Raw genomic sequence first — 17715 nt, 5'->3', positions numbered from 1 at the left:
ATTTTATTACCCATTTTGCATAATATATAATTTCATTAAGTGTGTTTACGCTATGGTTTTTGTTGATTGTTTGTCTATATTATACTCAATTAGGCCTATAGCTGCAAAGGATTGACATTATATTGCTTACATTTGGTTAAATTACTGTATTTCAGTGAATGGCACGTTCAGTTCTTCCATTCTGAATAATTTTTATCTCAGAATGTGCTGTAAATGAGAGTCTGATGCATCGGATAATACAGTAGTACTGTAGCCTGTTGCGAACAAGCATTATCTTTCTGAAAATGATCATCGTCATCACCATCATAGATGCCATCAACACCATCATCATCATCATCATCATCATAATTATCATCACCAACATAATCGTTACCTTCAATGTGACTGCTGCCCATTGTGCCCTCAGAAAGATAGACTCCCTGGCTGTGATACATTGCAAGAGGCTAATATATACATAAACAACTTGCACTAGCCATGCAAGTTTTCAAATATCTACCTATATACACAGTCTGACTGGTGGTGCTGTACACATTCTGTGACATTGTGTATTCAGCTTTTTAATTTTTTTTTGTGGCATCTTCCCAGCACAAGGGAATGTTTTCCACAGAATTTGCAGCACAAAGGTATGACTGCTTTCACAGCAGATTCTATCAGCACTTGCCTTCCCTTGCAGGTGTGTTTGCTTACTCGGCAAGGAAAGTTCCCTGGCTGATCTGCCAGACAAGCGGGTAAGCGGGTAATTTAGCTTTCCCAGAAAAATGTTACCCGCAGTAAAATGTACAATCTTCTGCAAAATCTGATGAGGCTTTCAGAAAGAAGATTCAACAGGCTGCAGAATTTGTTGTACTGAATAAATACAGAGCGGAGCACAATGTCCTTTTCCCAAATATTATAAACCTGGACATAGTTGCGGTCATGGTTCGCAGCTGATATGCTCTATTATGGTACTCGACATGTTTTATTTGTACAGGACTGGGACATTTTTTCCTTTGGAGAAAATCCATTCAACTGATATTCCATGCTACCAACCTCTCGCTTGCTGCTAATCTTCAGTTATCTTTAGTATGTTTTATAGAACACTCTTTATAGTTTAAAGTGTTATTCTAAAATAAAATTCTATAACTGGTATTTTCGTGTATAGTGGTGTGTAAATACAGGAAAAGGGCCCTGTGCAAAAGTTTGGGAACCCCTGTCAGTTAGTACTTTGTAACAGCTCCTCGGCAAACTATAACAGCTTGCAAACGCTTCCTGTAGCCAGCTCTGAATTCTCGCTTTTGGAATTTTCCCCCATTCTTCCTGGTAGAACACCTCTAGCTCAGAAATATTAATTGGCTTCCTTGCAAATTTGGAATGTTTGATCTCCTCACAGATTTTCAATAACATATACTTACCTGACTCATTGAAGCCAGTACTCATTGAAGTAAATCTCCGGGTCTGGGCTGTAGCAATCATCTTTTTAAAAAGTAACAAATAATCCAAAAGGGTTCCCAAACTTTTGCACAGGGCCCTTTTCCTTTCTCATAATTTATAAACAGTAAAAAATGAAGATAAAAAGCAATCTTGCAGAAAGGTCTCATGTTTATCTCTGTACCATTTAGAGTTCTAGATTGCTTTCAATCAGGTACAGATTAATTATAACAGACATTTAAACCAGGGGTGCCTATAGATACCTAGGGACAGCTATTGTTTTTTGAAAAATAGTCAAAAAAGTGCTTGAGTGCTTGACATGCCCTCAAATGCCATGTCATTCCATCACACAAATCAGTAAATCTGCTGTAATACCTATTTATCCACAGATTAACTAAATCGTTGATGGAAACACATTTTTGCCCCGATCGGATCTGTTCGGCACAATCTCTTTGAGTTTCAGCGCTGGTCTGAGCGACCTTCAGATGACCCCGAGCCCTTCGCACGTGTCGCACACACTCCCTCAGTCACCGCTCGCGTAGATGCACGATCGCACCCCCCCGGGCGCCATCTTCTCTCTCGCTCGCTTGCGAGTGCCCCTGTAGGTGGTCCGAGTGGGCAGCCGAGCCTGTGAACACCACCAGACTCAGCCTCACGCTCGCGTATTTTTAGACCCGAGAGACTGGGCCGGCACGCTCGGCGCTATTAACACCTGCGGCTCGCCGAGTTTACAGCGAGCTGCCCCACTAATTAGGGTGTTCGCTTTCCATAAGGAGGGGTCTGCACGTTTATGTCGTAGTTTGAAAAGACCTGTAGAATATTTTTGGAACATTTTTTCCTTTACGTTATAAAAATACAAACAAATTGGGCCTTGCCAGCAGACCCAGGTGTTCAGGAAGAGTCATTCCCGTTACAAATGCCCCAGCATTACTAATGAGTAATCCGAAGCACACTGTTTCACTTTGCCTTGCTACTTTAGTGTACCTAAAAGAAAGACTCCATCTTATCATCTGGTAGTCTGTTTTCCCATTCTCTGTTGACGGAATCTTCTGTGCCAACCCAAACTCCGATCTTCCTCCACTGGCTACCATCCTCAGCCCACACTTCCTCCAAAGTGTTCCTCTTGCATGTTCCCCAACCCCCATATTATCTGCATGTCTTTAAATAAATATTTTGGTGAATTAAAATGATGAATTCACGATATTTAAGTCATGATGAAACGCATATTGTGTTAATAACCATTATGTGTTCAAGCAATATTCAAGAAAACATGAGAGCCCTCGATGGATCATGTACTGAATAGACCCAGAAAAGCATAGACATGAAAAGAATTATCAATATGAACAGATTTAGTTTTTGCGAATTGCCCTGGACATCTCTCAATGTCAAAATCTATCTGCATGGCTGTAAATTCAAATTTCAGTAGTTTTTCAAAGGAAATGAAGAGGTATTGGAGATATTACAAATGATGCAGAAATCAAAAAGCTTATTAATTCCACACAGTGAATATGGAAATGTACAGTATATGCTGGATATGAATTTCTCTCTCTCTCTCTCTCTCTCTCTCTCTCTCTCTGTGATGCACTCCAGTAGGTGGCCTGAGTGGGCAGCTTGATCCATGAACACTGCCAGATTCTCTCTTACTATGTTGTATTTTTAGCCATGAGAAACTGGGATTGTAGACACTGATGCCTCCATTTCCTGAATCCCTCCCCCCCCCACCATCTCACAGGCCTGCAATAGCAACCTGCCCAACTGGACCCCCCCATCCAACCCCCGGGGATGTTATCCACAGAAAGAAAAGGTGTGTGCTGTTAACTATAACATGGCACTTTTCCACTTATTGGAAGAATACATATATTAATCAAGCCAAGTGTTTTTTCACATGAAATTATGACATATTCCATTATATGAGGATACAGTAAGCATGCGGAAATGTCTAATGTCCTGCAGGAGTTCGGAGGATTGCAATTTCCTGTCTTTCCTCTGCTATTGTCAGTGTTTCAATGCAAAGTAATGGGGGTGTTTTGCATTTCTATTCAAATGTCCCTCCTCGGTGGTATCTGTGATAGGTACTGGCTATGTATCCCCATTAGAACTGCCACAGTGGCAGAAATGTGCAGCACTAAGTGTGTGTGGAGGTGTGCCTTAATTGCCTGCTTTGTTTCAATCTCCACTGCCAGACCAGCTGGCTTTGTTTTTTCCTTCAAACAGCCACTGTTATTCAGTTTTTCCCGCATAGCGGACATACCTGCTTCCGTTGGTGGTGGTGCCGTGTGTGTATGTGTGTGTGTTGGGGGAAGGCGAGTGTTAAAAGTAGGAAATGGAGAGAAGAATACAGTGCCCCTGTGTGTATCTGCATGTACTTCACACATTATTTGAATAGTTAACAAGGCTATGAGGACATGCACCGGTCAGTTAAGGAAAGGGGAAGTTTAAAACTCATAAAACTTCAGAAGACAGATCATCTTCACAGATCCTGACTGGTACACGTGCATCCCAAGCCAGGGTACAATATAAAAATTCATACCATTTCCAAAAAATCACTTATCTTCCCGAGTATTTCCCTTGTCATCCTTTTCAGATCTTTGGGTGCTCAACAGAGTATATCCTATTTGAAGCTAATGTCTTATACAAAGTGCTACATACAAGGCAAAAAACATGTAACAGAAAAAAACATGCCTCAGACATTGATATCGCTAAATGTTAGTCACCTGCCGATCGCTAATACAGCGCACTGCCCGTGTCAAGTCTGACCGGCCATGTTGCGTTCTCTGTTCACAGAGTGCCAACGTGAGTGTAAGGTCAGCCCCCGATGAATTAATGATAGACTCAGACTCCTGCCCATCAAAGTGATGGGAATCAGATATCCCCCATTCAACTGGCCACCCGCCAGAGATAAAGACCGCTATCACTCAGGAGAGGTGCGGTCTACAGGAACTGAGCGTGACAGGTAATGACAGCCACAGAGAAAAGGTAACACAGAGACCGTGAGTGGCAGAAAAGGTCAGAGCAGGCCATGCCAGAGGATCTGGGTGAGAAGACAGACAGAAATCGATCTCCCATTCCCACACAACCCACCTTGTGGTCAGCCCCCCAGGCCTGGGTCAAATACATAATCATTCTGGATTCAAATACTTTTCTATGCTTTCCTGAGGTTGCCTGGTGTATTGGATCAATTAAGAGAAGTTTGCGCCTTTGCCTTTTAACTTCTCTGTAACTGTGAATCAAGCTGTGTTGGGAAACACAGTTTTTTATGTCTTAGCTCATAGGAAACTATAAGGAAAGATATCAAAAACACACACATTGGCAACACGATGGGGAAAAAAAACAAAAGAAAACTCTCGTAAAATTGCAGTTTAGTCAAGGCCATAACAAATGTTTCGGTGAAATACTCTCAAAAACGGCAAACCCTGGACCTCTGGTCCTCTTGGCTGGCTCAATTGCACCAGGCAAGATGAATTGAGCACAGAGAAGTATTTGAATCCAACGCAATTACGTATTTGACCCGTGTCTGATCCCGGCCCTGTTCGGAAAAGGAAAGGCAGTGTTCACGGGAAGGAAGGACCTGTGAAGTCAAAGATGAATCACCGCAGCTCCCTGGAAACCCCCCAGCCGCCAGGGCCTCCATCCAAACAGCACAACACCACTCGTCTCCAAGTGTTTGCCTCCAAGGACCACTTTAAGTCTGGAAAGCAACAGCCGGTGGCATTTCACATCCAAAAACCTGCGAGGACAGACATTTTTAAGATTTATACTCGTTGGATTTGAGTAACATCAGTGGCTCATCATGAAGTCATAGTCACAAGTACAAAGGAGTTGGTAGTACGTCTGGAGATGGTTAAATATGGTCTTGCAGGAGGCTATACTCTGTGAAGGGAATAAAAAATTATCCAGTGTTAAGGGGTCAGTCTGTTGGGGATTATATACAGTATTGCCTTGCACTGCAGTTGTTTAAGAGCACTTTATAAAATAGTAATGGCACATAAATTATAGCTGTGTGCATGCTTTATGAAAAGCTTGTGAAAGAACATTCAATGTGACCCATTTCATGGTTTGTAAACAAATTAGGCAAACAGTACAGGACTATAACACCGTGTGTGCGTACTCTCAGAGGGCCCACAGTGGTTTCAAAGACTATGTACGAGAGTGGCGGTGACAGTAGACATCATTACATTAGAGCTCTGGAGAACTCCAGAGGATTGGGTGTCTGCTTCGACCTGCAGGAGACAGTTGGCGGTGAAACACGAAACTTTAGATGCCCTAGTTTGAGAAAAAGGAACCTTTTTTGTCTCCCGTTGTAGTTTTGTGTCAATGGGAAAGGGGGGTGGCGTTCACAAGATCAGTGCAGAAGAAAAGACGTCTGAACCATTTAGGGAGAAAGGTAACTAATCCCTGGGAATAATGGTCACCTAAAGAAACACACCTTGTCTGTCATTGTCATTAAGTGTAATTCTCTGCACCAGGCATCCCATATAACACTTAGACATCTGTTAATGTACCTCAGACAAAGGAAAACATAACACCAAAGGATTATAATGCATTAATGCAGACATGTTCTTGTATCTCATTCTACTCACTGTAATATCTCTACAGATGTTTATTCCAGACCATTTAAGTCTCACCAACTAATCCCCCTGCCCCTGAGGTAGATGATAAGTCGTGGTTTGCACTGATCCCGCGGATGGTTTGTACTAAAGAAGCCCCAGAGCTTTTTATCAGTTAGAGGAGAGCACTGAGACATGTTTGTGCTTTCAGAGTGAAATATGCCTGGACTGGGAGACTATATACCTTCTGCTTTAGAAGGAGCTACTCCTGACCCACCCAAACACAACACACACACACAATTGTAATGCTTATTTCTCTCAATCACACAGATCTCAAATGTCTTCAGCAGAGAGAGGATAACTAATGGAAAACATAACCAAACCAACCCGCTTCCTTTTTTCCAGCTGTGCTTTCTTTCAACAAATTCCATCACATGAGACCAGCCGTAATAATTGTGAAATAATTTGTTTTTATGTGTCATCCTAAATTGTCATGAATAACTTTAGGATTCATTATTCTACCAATGTTTAACCCTTGTGTAGTCTTAACATTCTGTATATTCCCCTTATCAAAAATGACCCGCCTTCACTAAACCCCTAAAAACCCCAAATCTATTTTGCATGAAAAAACAACCTGTCACTCATCACAAACTTTTTCATCAAATTTCAAGTTGAAAAAATATATTTTCCTCTGCTGTTAAACATAATGGCGGGTCATTTTCGACCCTTAAGACAACACAAGAGTTAGAGTCAAGAGTAATTTGTGAATTTGGAATTTGCTTATACTTATCACATTGTTTCCTTATTACCCTGAATTGTAGTGGCAATTAATAAATGCAAGGACACACTGGATGACATTGGATGCTACAGCAACATCCAATGTCATGAAAGGAAGGCGCAAATGAGCAAATCCTCACAATTACCCCTTATTTTCACACCACAGTCCACCACATGAGCTGTGGTTTCAAAAACAATTCATTTGAAACAAATACTAATTGCCTTGTATTTGTTAAAATGAAAATACTTCAATAACAGTTCTAATGAAGGACCATAGAATGAAGTGTTACCAATTAATGCATGCCGTAATGTAAAAACAATTATCAATAGGCCTATGACTAATTGAAAAATTAGGTTAACAGGTCATTTGATTGTAGTGTTTTTGCTCTGTTGGCTTGCCACCTTAGATTGGATTATAATAGACTTGTGAGGTGGGCTAGTGCAATAATTCCTGACTGCTATATTAGACACTCAAAGGAAAGTCAGTTTATTCTGTGACAGAGAAAACAGGTGTGGGAGTTTAAAATTTAAGAATGGAGCCGACTTGCTCATTGATTTCTTCCAGGTGGAAAAACAACACCATAAATTTCAACATCTGAGGGGAGTGTCTCGTAGCTGAATAAAAAGCTTATTTCCACAAGACAGGGTGCTAGACCAGAGCTTTCTGACAAAAAATTTAGTTCTGGTCAGTACTGCCAACTCTAAGAGCAGCAGGTTTCCAGATTTCCCTACATTTTTTCCTTCCCAAATCCTCCATTGAACTCTCGTATTACTGTTGAATTAACAGCAAAGAAGCAATATTTCATCTCAAGCATTGGCTTATCTGTGAGCAATTTCACAGCCTACAGCTCATGCCCTACTACAAGAAAACTAACACTGATTGGAGAAATTGGTTATCTCTCATCAACTGGTAGATACTGGCCACCCAAGTTTCTCTCTGCAGACAGATCTGGGTCAGGGCTGCAGGTTATTGTTATTCTCCGAGAGTTCTTCAGGTCATTTTTTGTGGCAAGAAAATAGTAAGTTTGTATTCTCATATTGTACATTTTGTGATCATGCTGTAAACATATCGAACCAGGTTCCCTTGTTATTACATAATAGTTCATGACACAAAGGACACACTCACAACTGCAACAGCACAAAGATGATACACACATATACCTGTATATAAGTTCTGAAAGGATGGCAATCAAAGCTTGTCTCTTCATCCAATTAAATCCAATTAAATGAGGTGATACAACTAACAGAACAGGAAAGGTAAATTGACAAGTCATATTGATTGAGTTTTGTATTTGTAACAGGAAAAAAACTGGAGTGCTGGGCTTTGGAAGCTGTGTTATATAAGTGCATCTCTATTGTACCAGGAAAAAATTTAAGATAGTACCTCCTGTGCCCTTTTCCAAAGTAATGCCTTTAACAACCTCAGTTTTAATGCATTGAATTATACAGCAAATTCAAAATAAAGTAGCTAAATAAATATTAAAGTCAACGATAAAGCAACTAAGTATTTGTTTTTTATTGTGAGCATGTAATTTCATTTATGAGATGAGATTTATACTATATCCCAAGCTGGGAAAAAGTCATCATGAATTCTGAATTGAATTTTTGTGTTATACACTCAATTTGACGATTAGTAAGGCACTCTGGAGATTTTACATCATTTTGAAAAGGCACTGTATTCTGAAAAGTGTTGAATGGGGCTGTGTCTGGGTGGAATTAGGTAAAAGAACCAAGCAGAATGGACTCTTTTCAAAGGGGTGTCGAAGAGTTTTACAGAAAAGAGGAAATCTGGGTACTTCTGAAATTAAATTAAGCTGCCCTTCTTCGTCCCCATCCCACACTCATTACTGCAAGAATAAGTGCATTAGTGCACGGCTGGAATACCCAGTGTAAACGCCAACAGAAAGTGTGCCACACATTGTGCAGGTTAACACGTCAGTGTGTCATTTGAGAAAGTGTGTCACACATTGTGCAGGTTAACATGTCAGTGTGTCATTTGAGAAAGTGTGTCACACATTGTGCAGGTTAACATGTCAATGTGTCATTTCAGAAAGCGTGCCACACATTGTGCAGGTTAACACATCAATGTGTCATTTCAGAAAGTGTGTCACACATTGTGCAGGTTAACACGTCAATGTGTCATTTCAGAAAGTGTGTCACACATTGTGCAGGTTAAGACATCAATGTGTCATTTGAGAAAGTGTGTCACACATTGTGCAGGTTAACACATCAATGCGTCATTTCAGAAAGTGTGTCACACATTGTGCAGGTTAACACATCAATGCGTCATTTCAGAAAGTGTGTCACACATTGTGCAGGTTAACACATCAATGTGTCATTTGAGAAAGTGTGTCACATTGTGCAGGTTAACATGTCAATGTGTCATTTGAGAAAGTGTGTCACACATTGTGCAGGTTAACATGTCAATGTGTCATTTCAGAAAGTGTGTCACACATTGTGCAGGTTAACATGTCAATGTGTCATTTCAGAAAGTGTGTCACACATTGTTCAGGTAAACACATTAATGTGTCATTTCAGAAAGTGTGTCACACATTGTGCAGGTTAATATGTCAATGTGTCATTTGAGAAAGTGTGTCACACATTGTGCAGGTTAACACATCAATGTGTCATTTGAGAAAGTGTGTCACACATTGTGCAGATTAACATGTCAATGTGTCATTTCAGAAAGCATGCCACACATTGTGCAGGTTAACAAGTCAGTGTGTCATTTGAGAAAGTGTGTCACACATCGTGCAGGTTAACACATCAATGTGTAATTTCAGAAAGTGTGTCACACATTGTGAAGGTTAACACATCAATGTGTCATTTCAGAAAGTGTGTCACACATTGTGCAGGTTAACATGTCAATGTGTCATTTCAGAAAGTGTGTCACACATTGTGCAGGTTAACACATCAATGTGTCATTTCAGAAAGTGTGTCACACATTGTGAAGGTTAACACATCAATGTGCCATTTCAGAAAGTGTGTCACACATTGTGCAGGTTAATATGTCAATGTGTCATTTGAGAAAGTGTGTCACACATTGTGCAGGTTAACATCAATGTGTCATTTGAGAAAGTGTGTCACACATTGTGCAGGTTAACACATCAATGCGTCATTTCAGAAAGTGTGTCACACATTGTGCAGGTTAACACGTCAATGTGTCATTTGAGAAAGTGTGTCACACATTGTGCAGGTTAACACGTCAATGTGTCATTTGAGAAAGTGTGTCACACATTGTGCAGGTTAACAAGTCAATGTGTCATTTGAGAAAGTGTGTCACACATTGTGCAGGTTAACAAGTCAGTGTGTCATTTGAGAAAGCATGCCACACATTGTGCAGGTTAACAAGTCAGTGTGTCATTTGAGAAAGCATGCCACACATTGTGCAGGTTAACAAGTCAGTGTGTCATTTGAGAAAGTGTGTCACACATCGTGCAGGTTAACACATCAATGTGTAATTTCAGAAAGTGTGTCACACATTGTGAAGGTTAACACATCAATGTGTCATTTCAGAAAGTGTGTCACACATTGTGCAGGTTAACACATCAATGTGTCATTTCAGAAAGTGTGTCACACATTGTGCAGGTTAATATGTCAATGTGTCATTTGAGAAAGTGTGTCACACATTGTGCAGGTTAACACATCAATGTGTCATTTGAGAAAGTGTGTCACACATTGTGCAGATTAACATGTCAATGTGTCATTTCAGAAAGCATGCCACACATTGTGCAGGTTAACACGTCAGTGTGTCATTTGAGAAAGTGTGTCACACATTGTGCAGGTTAACATGTCAATGTGTCATTTCAGAAAGTGTGTCACACATTGTGCAGGTTAACACATCAATGTGTCATTTCAGAAAGTGTGTCACACATTGTGAAGGTTAACACATCAATGTGTCATTTCAGAAAGTGTGTCACACATTGTGAAGGTTAACACATCAATGTGTCATTTCAGAAAGTGTGTCACACATTGTGCAGGTTAACATGTCAATGTGTCATTTCAGAAAGTGTGTCACACATTGTGCAGGTTAACATCAATGTGTCATTTGAGAAAGTGTGTCACACATTGTGCAGGTTAACACATCAATGCGTCATTTCAGAAAGTGTGTCACACATTGTGCAGGTTAACACGTCAATGTGTCATTTGAGAAAGTGTGTCACACATTGTGCAGGTTAACACGTCAATGTGTCATTTGAGAAAGTGTGTCACACATTGTGCAGGTTAACAAGTCAATGTGTCATTTGAGAAAGTGTGTCACACATTGTGCAGGTTAACAAGTCAGTGTGTCATTTGAGAAAGCATGCCACACATTGTGCAGGTTAACAAGTCAGTGTGTCATTTGAGAAAGTGTGTCACACATCGTGCAGGTTAACACATCAATGTGTAATTTCAGAAAGTGTGTCACACATTGTGCAGGTTAACACATCAATGTGTCATTTCAGAAAGTGTGTCACACATTGTGCAGGTTAATATGTCAATGTGTCATTTGAGAAAGTGTGTCACACATTGTGCAGGTTAACACATCAATGTGTCATTTGAGAAAGTGTGTCACACATTGTGCAGGTTAACACATCAATGTGTCATTTCAGAAAGTGTGTCACACATTGTGCAGGTTAACAAGTCAGTGTGTCATTTGAGAAAGTGTGTCACACATCGTGCAGGTTAACATCAATGTGTCATTTGAGAAAGTGTGTCACACATTGTGCAGGTTAACACATCAATGCGTAATTTCAGAAAGTGTGTCACACATTGTGCAGGTTAACATGTCAATGTGTCATTTCAGAAAGTGTGTCACACATTGTGCAGGTTAACACATCAATGTGTCATTTCAGAAAGCATGCCACACATTGTGCAGGTTAACAAGTCAGTGTGTCATTTGAGAAAGTGTGTCACACATCGTGCAGGTTAACACATCAATGTGTAATTTCAGAAAGTGTGTCACACATTGTGAAGGTTAACACATCAATGTGTCATTTCAGAAAGTGTGTCACACATTGTGCAGGTTAACATGTCAATGTGTCATTTCAGAAAGTGTGTCACACATTGTGCAGGTTAACACATCAATGTGTCATTTCAGAAAGTGTGTCACACATTGTGCAGGTTAACACATCAATGTGTCATTTGAGAAAGTGTGTCACACATTGTGCAGATTAACATGTCAATGTGTCATTTCAGAAAGCATGCCACACATTGTGCAGGTTAACAAGTCAGTGTGTCATTTGAGAAAGTGTGTCACACATCGTGCAGGTTAACACATCAATGTGTCATTTCAGAAAGTGTGTCACACATTGTGAAGGTTAACACATCAATGTGTCATTTCAGAAAGTGTGTCACACATTGTGCAGGTTAACATGTCAATGTGTCATTTCAGAAAGTGTGTCACACATTGTGCAGGTTAACACATCAATGTGTCATTTCAGAAAGTGTGTCACACATTGTGCAGGTTAATATGTCAATGTGTCATTTGAGAAAGTGTGTCACACATTGTGCAGGTTAACATCAATGTGTCATTTGAGAAAGTGTGTCACACATTGTGCAGGTTAACACATCAATGCGTCATTTCAGAAAGTGTGTCACACATTGTGCAGGTTAACACGTCAATGTGTCATTTGAGAAAGTGTGTCACACATTGTGCAGGTTAACACGTCAATGTGTCATTTGAGAAAGTGTGTCACACATTGTGCAGGTTAACAAGTCAATGTGTCATTTGAGAAAGTGTGTCACACATTGTGCAGGTTAACAAGTCAGTGTGTCATTTGAGAAAGCATGTCACACATTGTGCAGGTTAATATGTCAATGTGTCATTTGAGAAAGTGTGTCACACATTGTGCAGGTTAACATCAATGTGTCATTTGAGAAAGTGTGTCACACATTGTGCAGGTTAACACATCAATGCGTCATTTCAGAAAGTGTGTCACACATTGTGCAGGTTAACACGTCAATGTGTCATTTGAGAAAGTGTGTCACACATTGTGCAGGTTAACACGTCAATGTGTCATTTCAGAAAGCATGCCACACATTGTGCAGGTTAACAAGTCAGTGTGTCATTTGAGAAAGTGTGTCACACATCGTGCAGGTTAACACATCAATGGGTAATTTCAGAAAGTGTGTCACACATTGTGAAGGTTAACACATCAATGTGTCATTTCAGAAAGTGTGTCACACATTGTGCAGGTTAACATGTCAATGTGTCATTTCAGAAAGTGTGTCACACATTGTGCAGGTTAACACATCAATGTGTCATTTCAGAAAGTGTGTCACACATTGTGCAGGTTAATATGTCAATGTGTCATTTGAGAAAGTGTGTCACACATTGTGCAGGTTAACATCAATGTGTCATTTGAGAAAGTGTGTCACACATTGTGCAGGTTAACACATCAATGCGTCATTTCAGAAAGTGTGTCACACATTGTGCAGGTTAACACGTCAATGTGTCATTTGAGAAAGTGTGTCACACATTGTGCAGGTTAACACATCAATGTGTCATTTGAGAAAGTGTGCCACACATTGTGCAGGTTAACGTATCAATGTGTCATTTGAGAAAGTGTGTCACACATTGTGCAGGTTAACACATCAATGTGTCGTTTGAGAAAGTGTGCCACACATTGTGCAGGTTAACGTATCAATGTGTCATTTGAGAAAGTATGTCACACATTGTTCAGGTTAACATGTCAATGTGTCATTTGAGAAAGTGTGTCACACATTGTTCAGGTTAACACATCAATGTGTCATTTGAGAAAGTGTGTCACACATTGAGCAGGTTAACATGTGAATGCTATAGGGGGAGACATGGCTCAGGCAGTAAGAACAGTCGTCTGGCAGTCGGAGGGTTGCCGGTTCGATCCCCCGCCCGGCTATGTCAAAGTCTCCCTGAGCAAGACGCCTAACCCCCCAAAAAATGCTCCTGACGAGCTGGTCGGTACCTTGCATGGCAGCCAATCGCTGTTGGTGTGTGAGTGTGTGTATGAATGGGTGAATGAGAAGCATCAATTGTACAGCGCTTTGGATAAAGGCACTATATAAATGCCAACCATTTACCATTTAATGCGTCATTTGAGAAAGTGTGTCACACATTGTGCAGGTTAACATGTCAATGCGTCATTTGAGAAAGTGTGTCACACATTGTGCAGGTTAACGCATCAATGTGTCATTTGAGAAAGTGTGTCACACATTGTGCAGGTTAACATGTCAATGTGTCATTTGAGAAAGTGTGTCACATTGAAACCCTCTCATGACGAGCGAGCAACAGTTTGTAATTCCGTGGGCTGGATAAGAAAAGCTGTTGCTCTGCTATTGCGCCCATGTGCAAGGTACTGATTCTGGATTAATTCTGTGAATATTTAGCTAAGTAAATGTATCATTTGTGAAAGCTGTATATCCTGGGTGATGCTAATCTCTGACGTGATGATAGTGAATGATAGTAAATGAAGGTCCAGTGAACTACTACATCTGTGCCTACTGACCCCTATCTGGTTCAGTGCTCTGAGAGGAATTTTGTTATTCAATTATGAATTCAACCATACAGTGCTGTGAAAAAATATATTTCCCCCTATATTTTTTCACAGGGGTGATATGGCTGGCTTTTTCATTAAATAAATGAAACAATTGAAAAATTGTTTTGTGTTTTGTCAGGCTCCCTAATATTACATTCTGAAATCATTCAGTGCGACAAATATGCAATAATAGAGGAAATCGGGAAGGGGGCAAATACTTTTCACGGCACTTTAATGTATGCTCATGTGAGTTACATTTTTCTATATCCGTCATTTGCTCAACATGAAATGAAACATTCAATATGTGTTTAAAGTGGAGACTGTCAGCTTTAATTTTCAGGTGTTTACATCCACACTGAGTGAGCCATCTACGAAAGAAAGCCCTTTTTATACATAGTTCCCCCATTTTATGTTTAAAAGGGATGTAATTCCTGCATGGATCACTGGATATGAATATAAATATCCTTACATTACAGCTGCCAGTCTGCACTTTAACCTCACATTCATTGTTTTGTTTAAAATCCTGGAATACAGAGCCAAAACAACACTGTAATTGTCCAAATACTTACAGATATTGGACAGTATACATTATATATTATACATTATTAGAATGGGCACGCAATTATACCATTTTTCTCAAAGAGAAATTGTTCACATATTATATTTATCTTGTCTGGAATGATGACGGTTATGAAAGGAGACCTTTGTTCCATGGAGTAATTCTTTTCTGCCTTTAATGGCATTTCAATCTGTTCACTTGAAAGAGTGTTTTTTCTTTCTGTGCCAAGCCTAGCTTCAAATCCGTCTTTGTTTTATCAAAGACATGATGTGGTCAGTCTTAAGAGACATCAGTTTGAACCGTGCTAGTCTGGGTTGTGTCAGATGAGAATGTTAAATTAAAATCGATGTGCCTTGTGTTTTGTTTCTGGCAGGCACCTGTTTGGGCATGTGCTCCAGGGCAATTGTAATTATGATGGAAATTTGTTGTTAATTATAGTAAATTATATTTGGCAAACCAAAGAGATTATTTTACATGAGAAACAGCAGAGAATATATCTCAAAGAAGCATGCAAAATGTATTCTTTAACCTTGCCTTCAAATTGTAACATCACAGTCGGTATCAAAAGAACATTAAGAAAATGTGATTGTGAGAAAATCTAACTGGGCTGATAAACAACTCTACCTTTTACTTTTTAAATTAATTGAACTATTTTAATCTACTTTAAATATTTATTCGCTCAACCTACCCATTTCTTTATGCAAAATGCCAGCCTGCCTGCGGAAGACTCCCTGAAGCTCATAGCTATTCCTCAGATGCTCTCTTTTATGTTTCAGATAATGTCAGTTTTGCTTGTGTTATTTTAAATTAGCGGACGACGACACAGCCCAAAAAAAAAATGACAGCTGTCACGCTGTATAATGCGTTGGCGGAAGGTCACCTTCGGATCAGGCCCCAGTGGGTATCCATGGCTGCTCAAATTAGAATGTCAGCTATTGTACTTAATTCTGTCCCACTGGGAGGGCGAGGGGACTGATTGGGTGGCGCTCTGCCAATCATTGCAGCGAAGGAAGATTGTGAATTGACCCCTGATTATGGCGGAGTTAAAGGTCATTGCAAGGGGGGGGCGAGGACCTAGTGGAGCTCATTCTCAAGTGTACTTATGCGATTATGAAAAGGAAGCGCTGAAGGAATGTATGTGTGGACATGTCTGTGAGAGGGAGACTTGAAACAAAAATCAGCCATTTTGTCACTTACAGGATAAGTGATAATTGAAAGCAATGCACCATGTTAAGGACGGTCGTGGTCATGTGGGATATTAATTAAAACATGAGAGGCTTCCTCTATCTCACGAGTTGTTATGATTAGTCGTGACTCGCGTGAGTGTGATTAATGTTCACCTCATTGGTCTTAATGGCCTGCTACTGCTGAACATCACGCACACTTTTTAATTAACGCCAGACACATACATTTCTCCAATCTTGCTTGTTTTGCATTGCCACCTCCGTGGCTTAAGGCAAAGAGATCTATAAAAGGAGCATGCTTCTTTGTGAATCAGACTGCAACTGCCTCCCATGAAGAAGCAGAAGTTTATTTTGAGGTGTTTTTTTTCTCTTGTACACAGACTAAACTGGGAAGACAGCTCTGACATGAAGCATTTCTCGCATCCTCCTCTTCATCAAGATCAAACTTCTCATCCTCAGGCAATCAAATGTTTTCTGACCACCCTGGATGTCTACTGAATTCCTGAGAAAGTAGCTCTCAGGTTCTGCATCACGCATTCTTGTCTCTTCTCCTCCTCTCAGAACTCTAAGCAGTTCCTCTAGGCCAGTAGTATTCAACCTTGTCCGGCTCAAGAGCTACGTTGATAAAAAAAAGAAAAAATCTTTGCAAGAGCCATATTTCTAACCCAACTATTTCCTCCATCAAACCATGATGAATTTTACAATAAGGCTACTATGAATATGTTATTAGAAATGAAAAGCATGATGTATAGTGCAATAGCTGTAATTCACTATTACCGCGTGGTTACAAAGGCAGTGTTTCCAAAGAATTGGAATGTCAGTGCATTATAATTACTAAATGCTTTCCCCTGACAATTCAATTGCTTCAAGTGCTAATCGGTCCATAGCAGCGACAACCCATTGCTAAACATCACAAAGTGCTTAACAGTTGGTAACGCACAGGTTTGGCAAAATTCATAACAGCAACCGACAGCCATGCATTATGTGCGCCCACAAAACCATCAGAAACACTTCAGGCCCAACCCCCATTGGGGAAAGATTTTGTGGTGTTTCCATAGGAAAACAATGAAGCTGTCAGTTACGACTCTTTCAATTAGGACAAAAAGTGATAGTGATTGTAAAAATCCCCCGAAAAAGTTACCAGGAAATAGATTTTTAAAAGCCAGATTTGCACTTCTCTTTGATGACAATGAAACCAGTGGTGCCAGCTATTAGCATTAGCTGGCAAAATGGCATCTGCAACTACAAACACGTTAAAAACTGAAACCGAGCAGGTCTAGTTAGTTAGTCTATGCAAATACTTAGTCTACCTTTCAAGGTGACGGATCATAATATGGTTGACCTGGTTCCTTACTGGAGGATTTAATAAAATATAAGATATCAGGGAATGATAGCTTATATAAGGACACTGAATTGGATCCACCCTGTAACCACATAATGACATGGGTTGTTTTGCCAAAATTCCTCTGCTGGTCTTTTGGAAATAAAGATTGCATGTAATTTTCTGACATTATTATGTATTAAAATACTAAAACAGTGATTATATTTGATTTCAATACATTTACATCCCTTTTTTTTTTTTTGAGAACCACAGGTGCCAATATCATTGCCACCCCAAGCAATTATTTCAAAGAAAATGAAATTGGCAAGACAATTTTGCTTCAGTGTAATTAATCTCAGTCTAAAGGAACTATATTCTGTCATTCCATCACTTGATGTTTCAGTAGAATATAAAAATGAGGTAA

General features: G+C 39.9%; 1 long non-coding RNA gene across 1 annotated transcript in view; it reads left to right on the top strand.

Moving 5' to 3' along the window:
• Nucleotides 1-17510, top strand: part of LOC133129823 (uncharacterized) — a 32048-nt gene extending 14538 nt beyond the window's left edge. Inside the window, exons 3-4 of the long non-coding RNA XR_009708856.1 lie at nucleotides 3140-3211; nucleotides 16351-17510. This is a non-coding gene — a long non-coding RNA (uncharacterized LOC133129823). The remainder of the gene's footprint in view (nucleotides 1-3139; nucleotides 3212-16350) is intronic.
• The last annotated feature ends 205 nt before the right edge of the window (nucleotides 17511-17715 follow it).

The sequence above is a fragment of the Conger conger genome, chromosome 5 (genome assembly GCF_963514075.1).
Source record: "Conger conger chromosome 5, fConCon1.1, whole genome shotgun sequence".
NCBI lineage: Eukaryota > Metazoa > Chordata > Actinopteri > Anguilliformes > Congridae > Conger > Conger conger.
The sequence above is the reverse complement of the archived record's forward strand: the minus strand, read 5'-3'. Positions and strand labels throughout refer to the sequence as shown.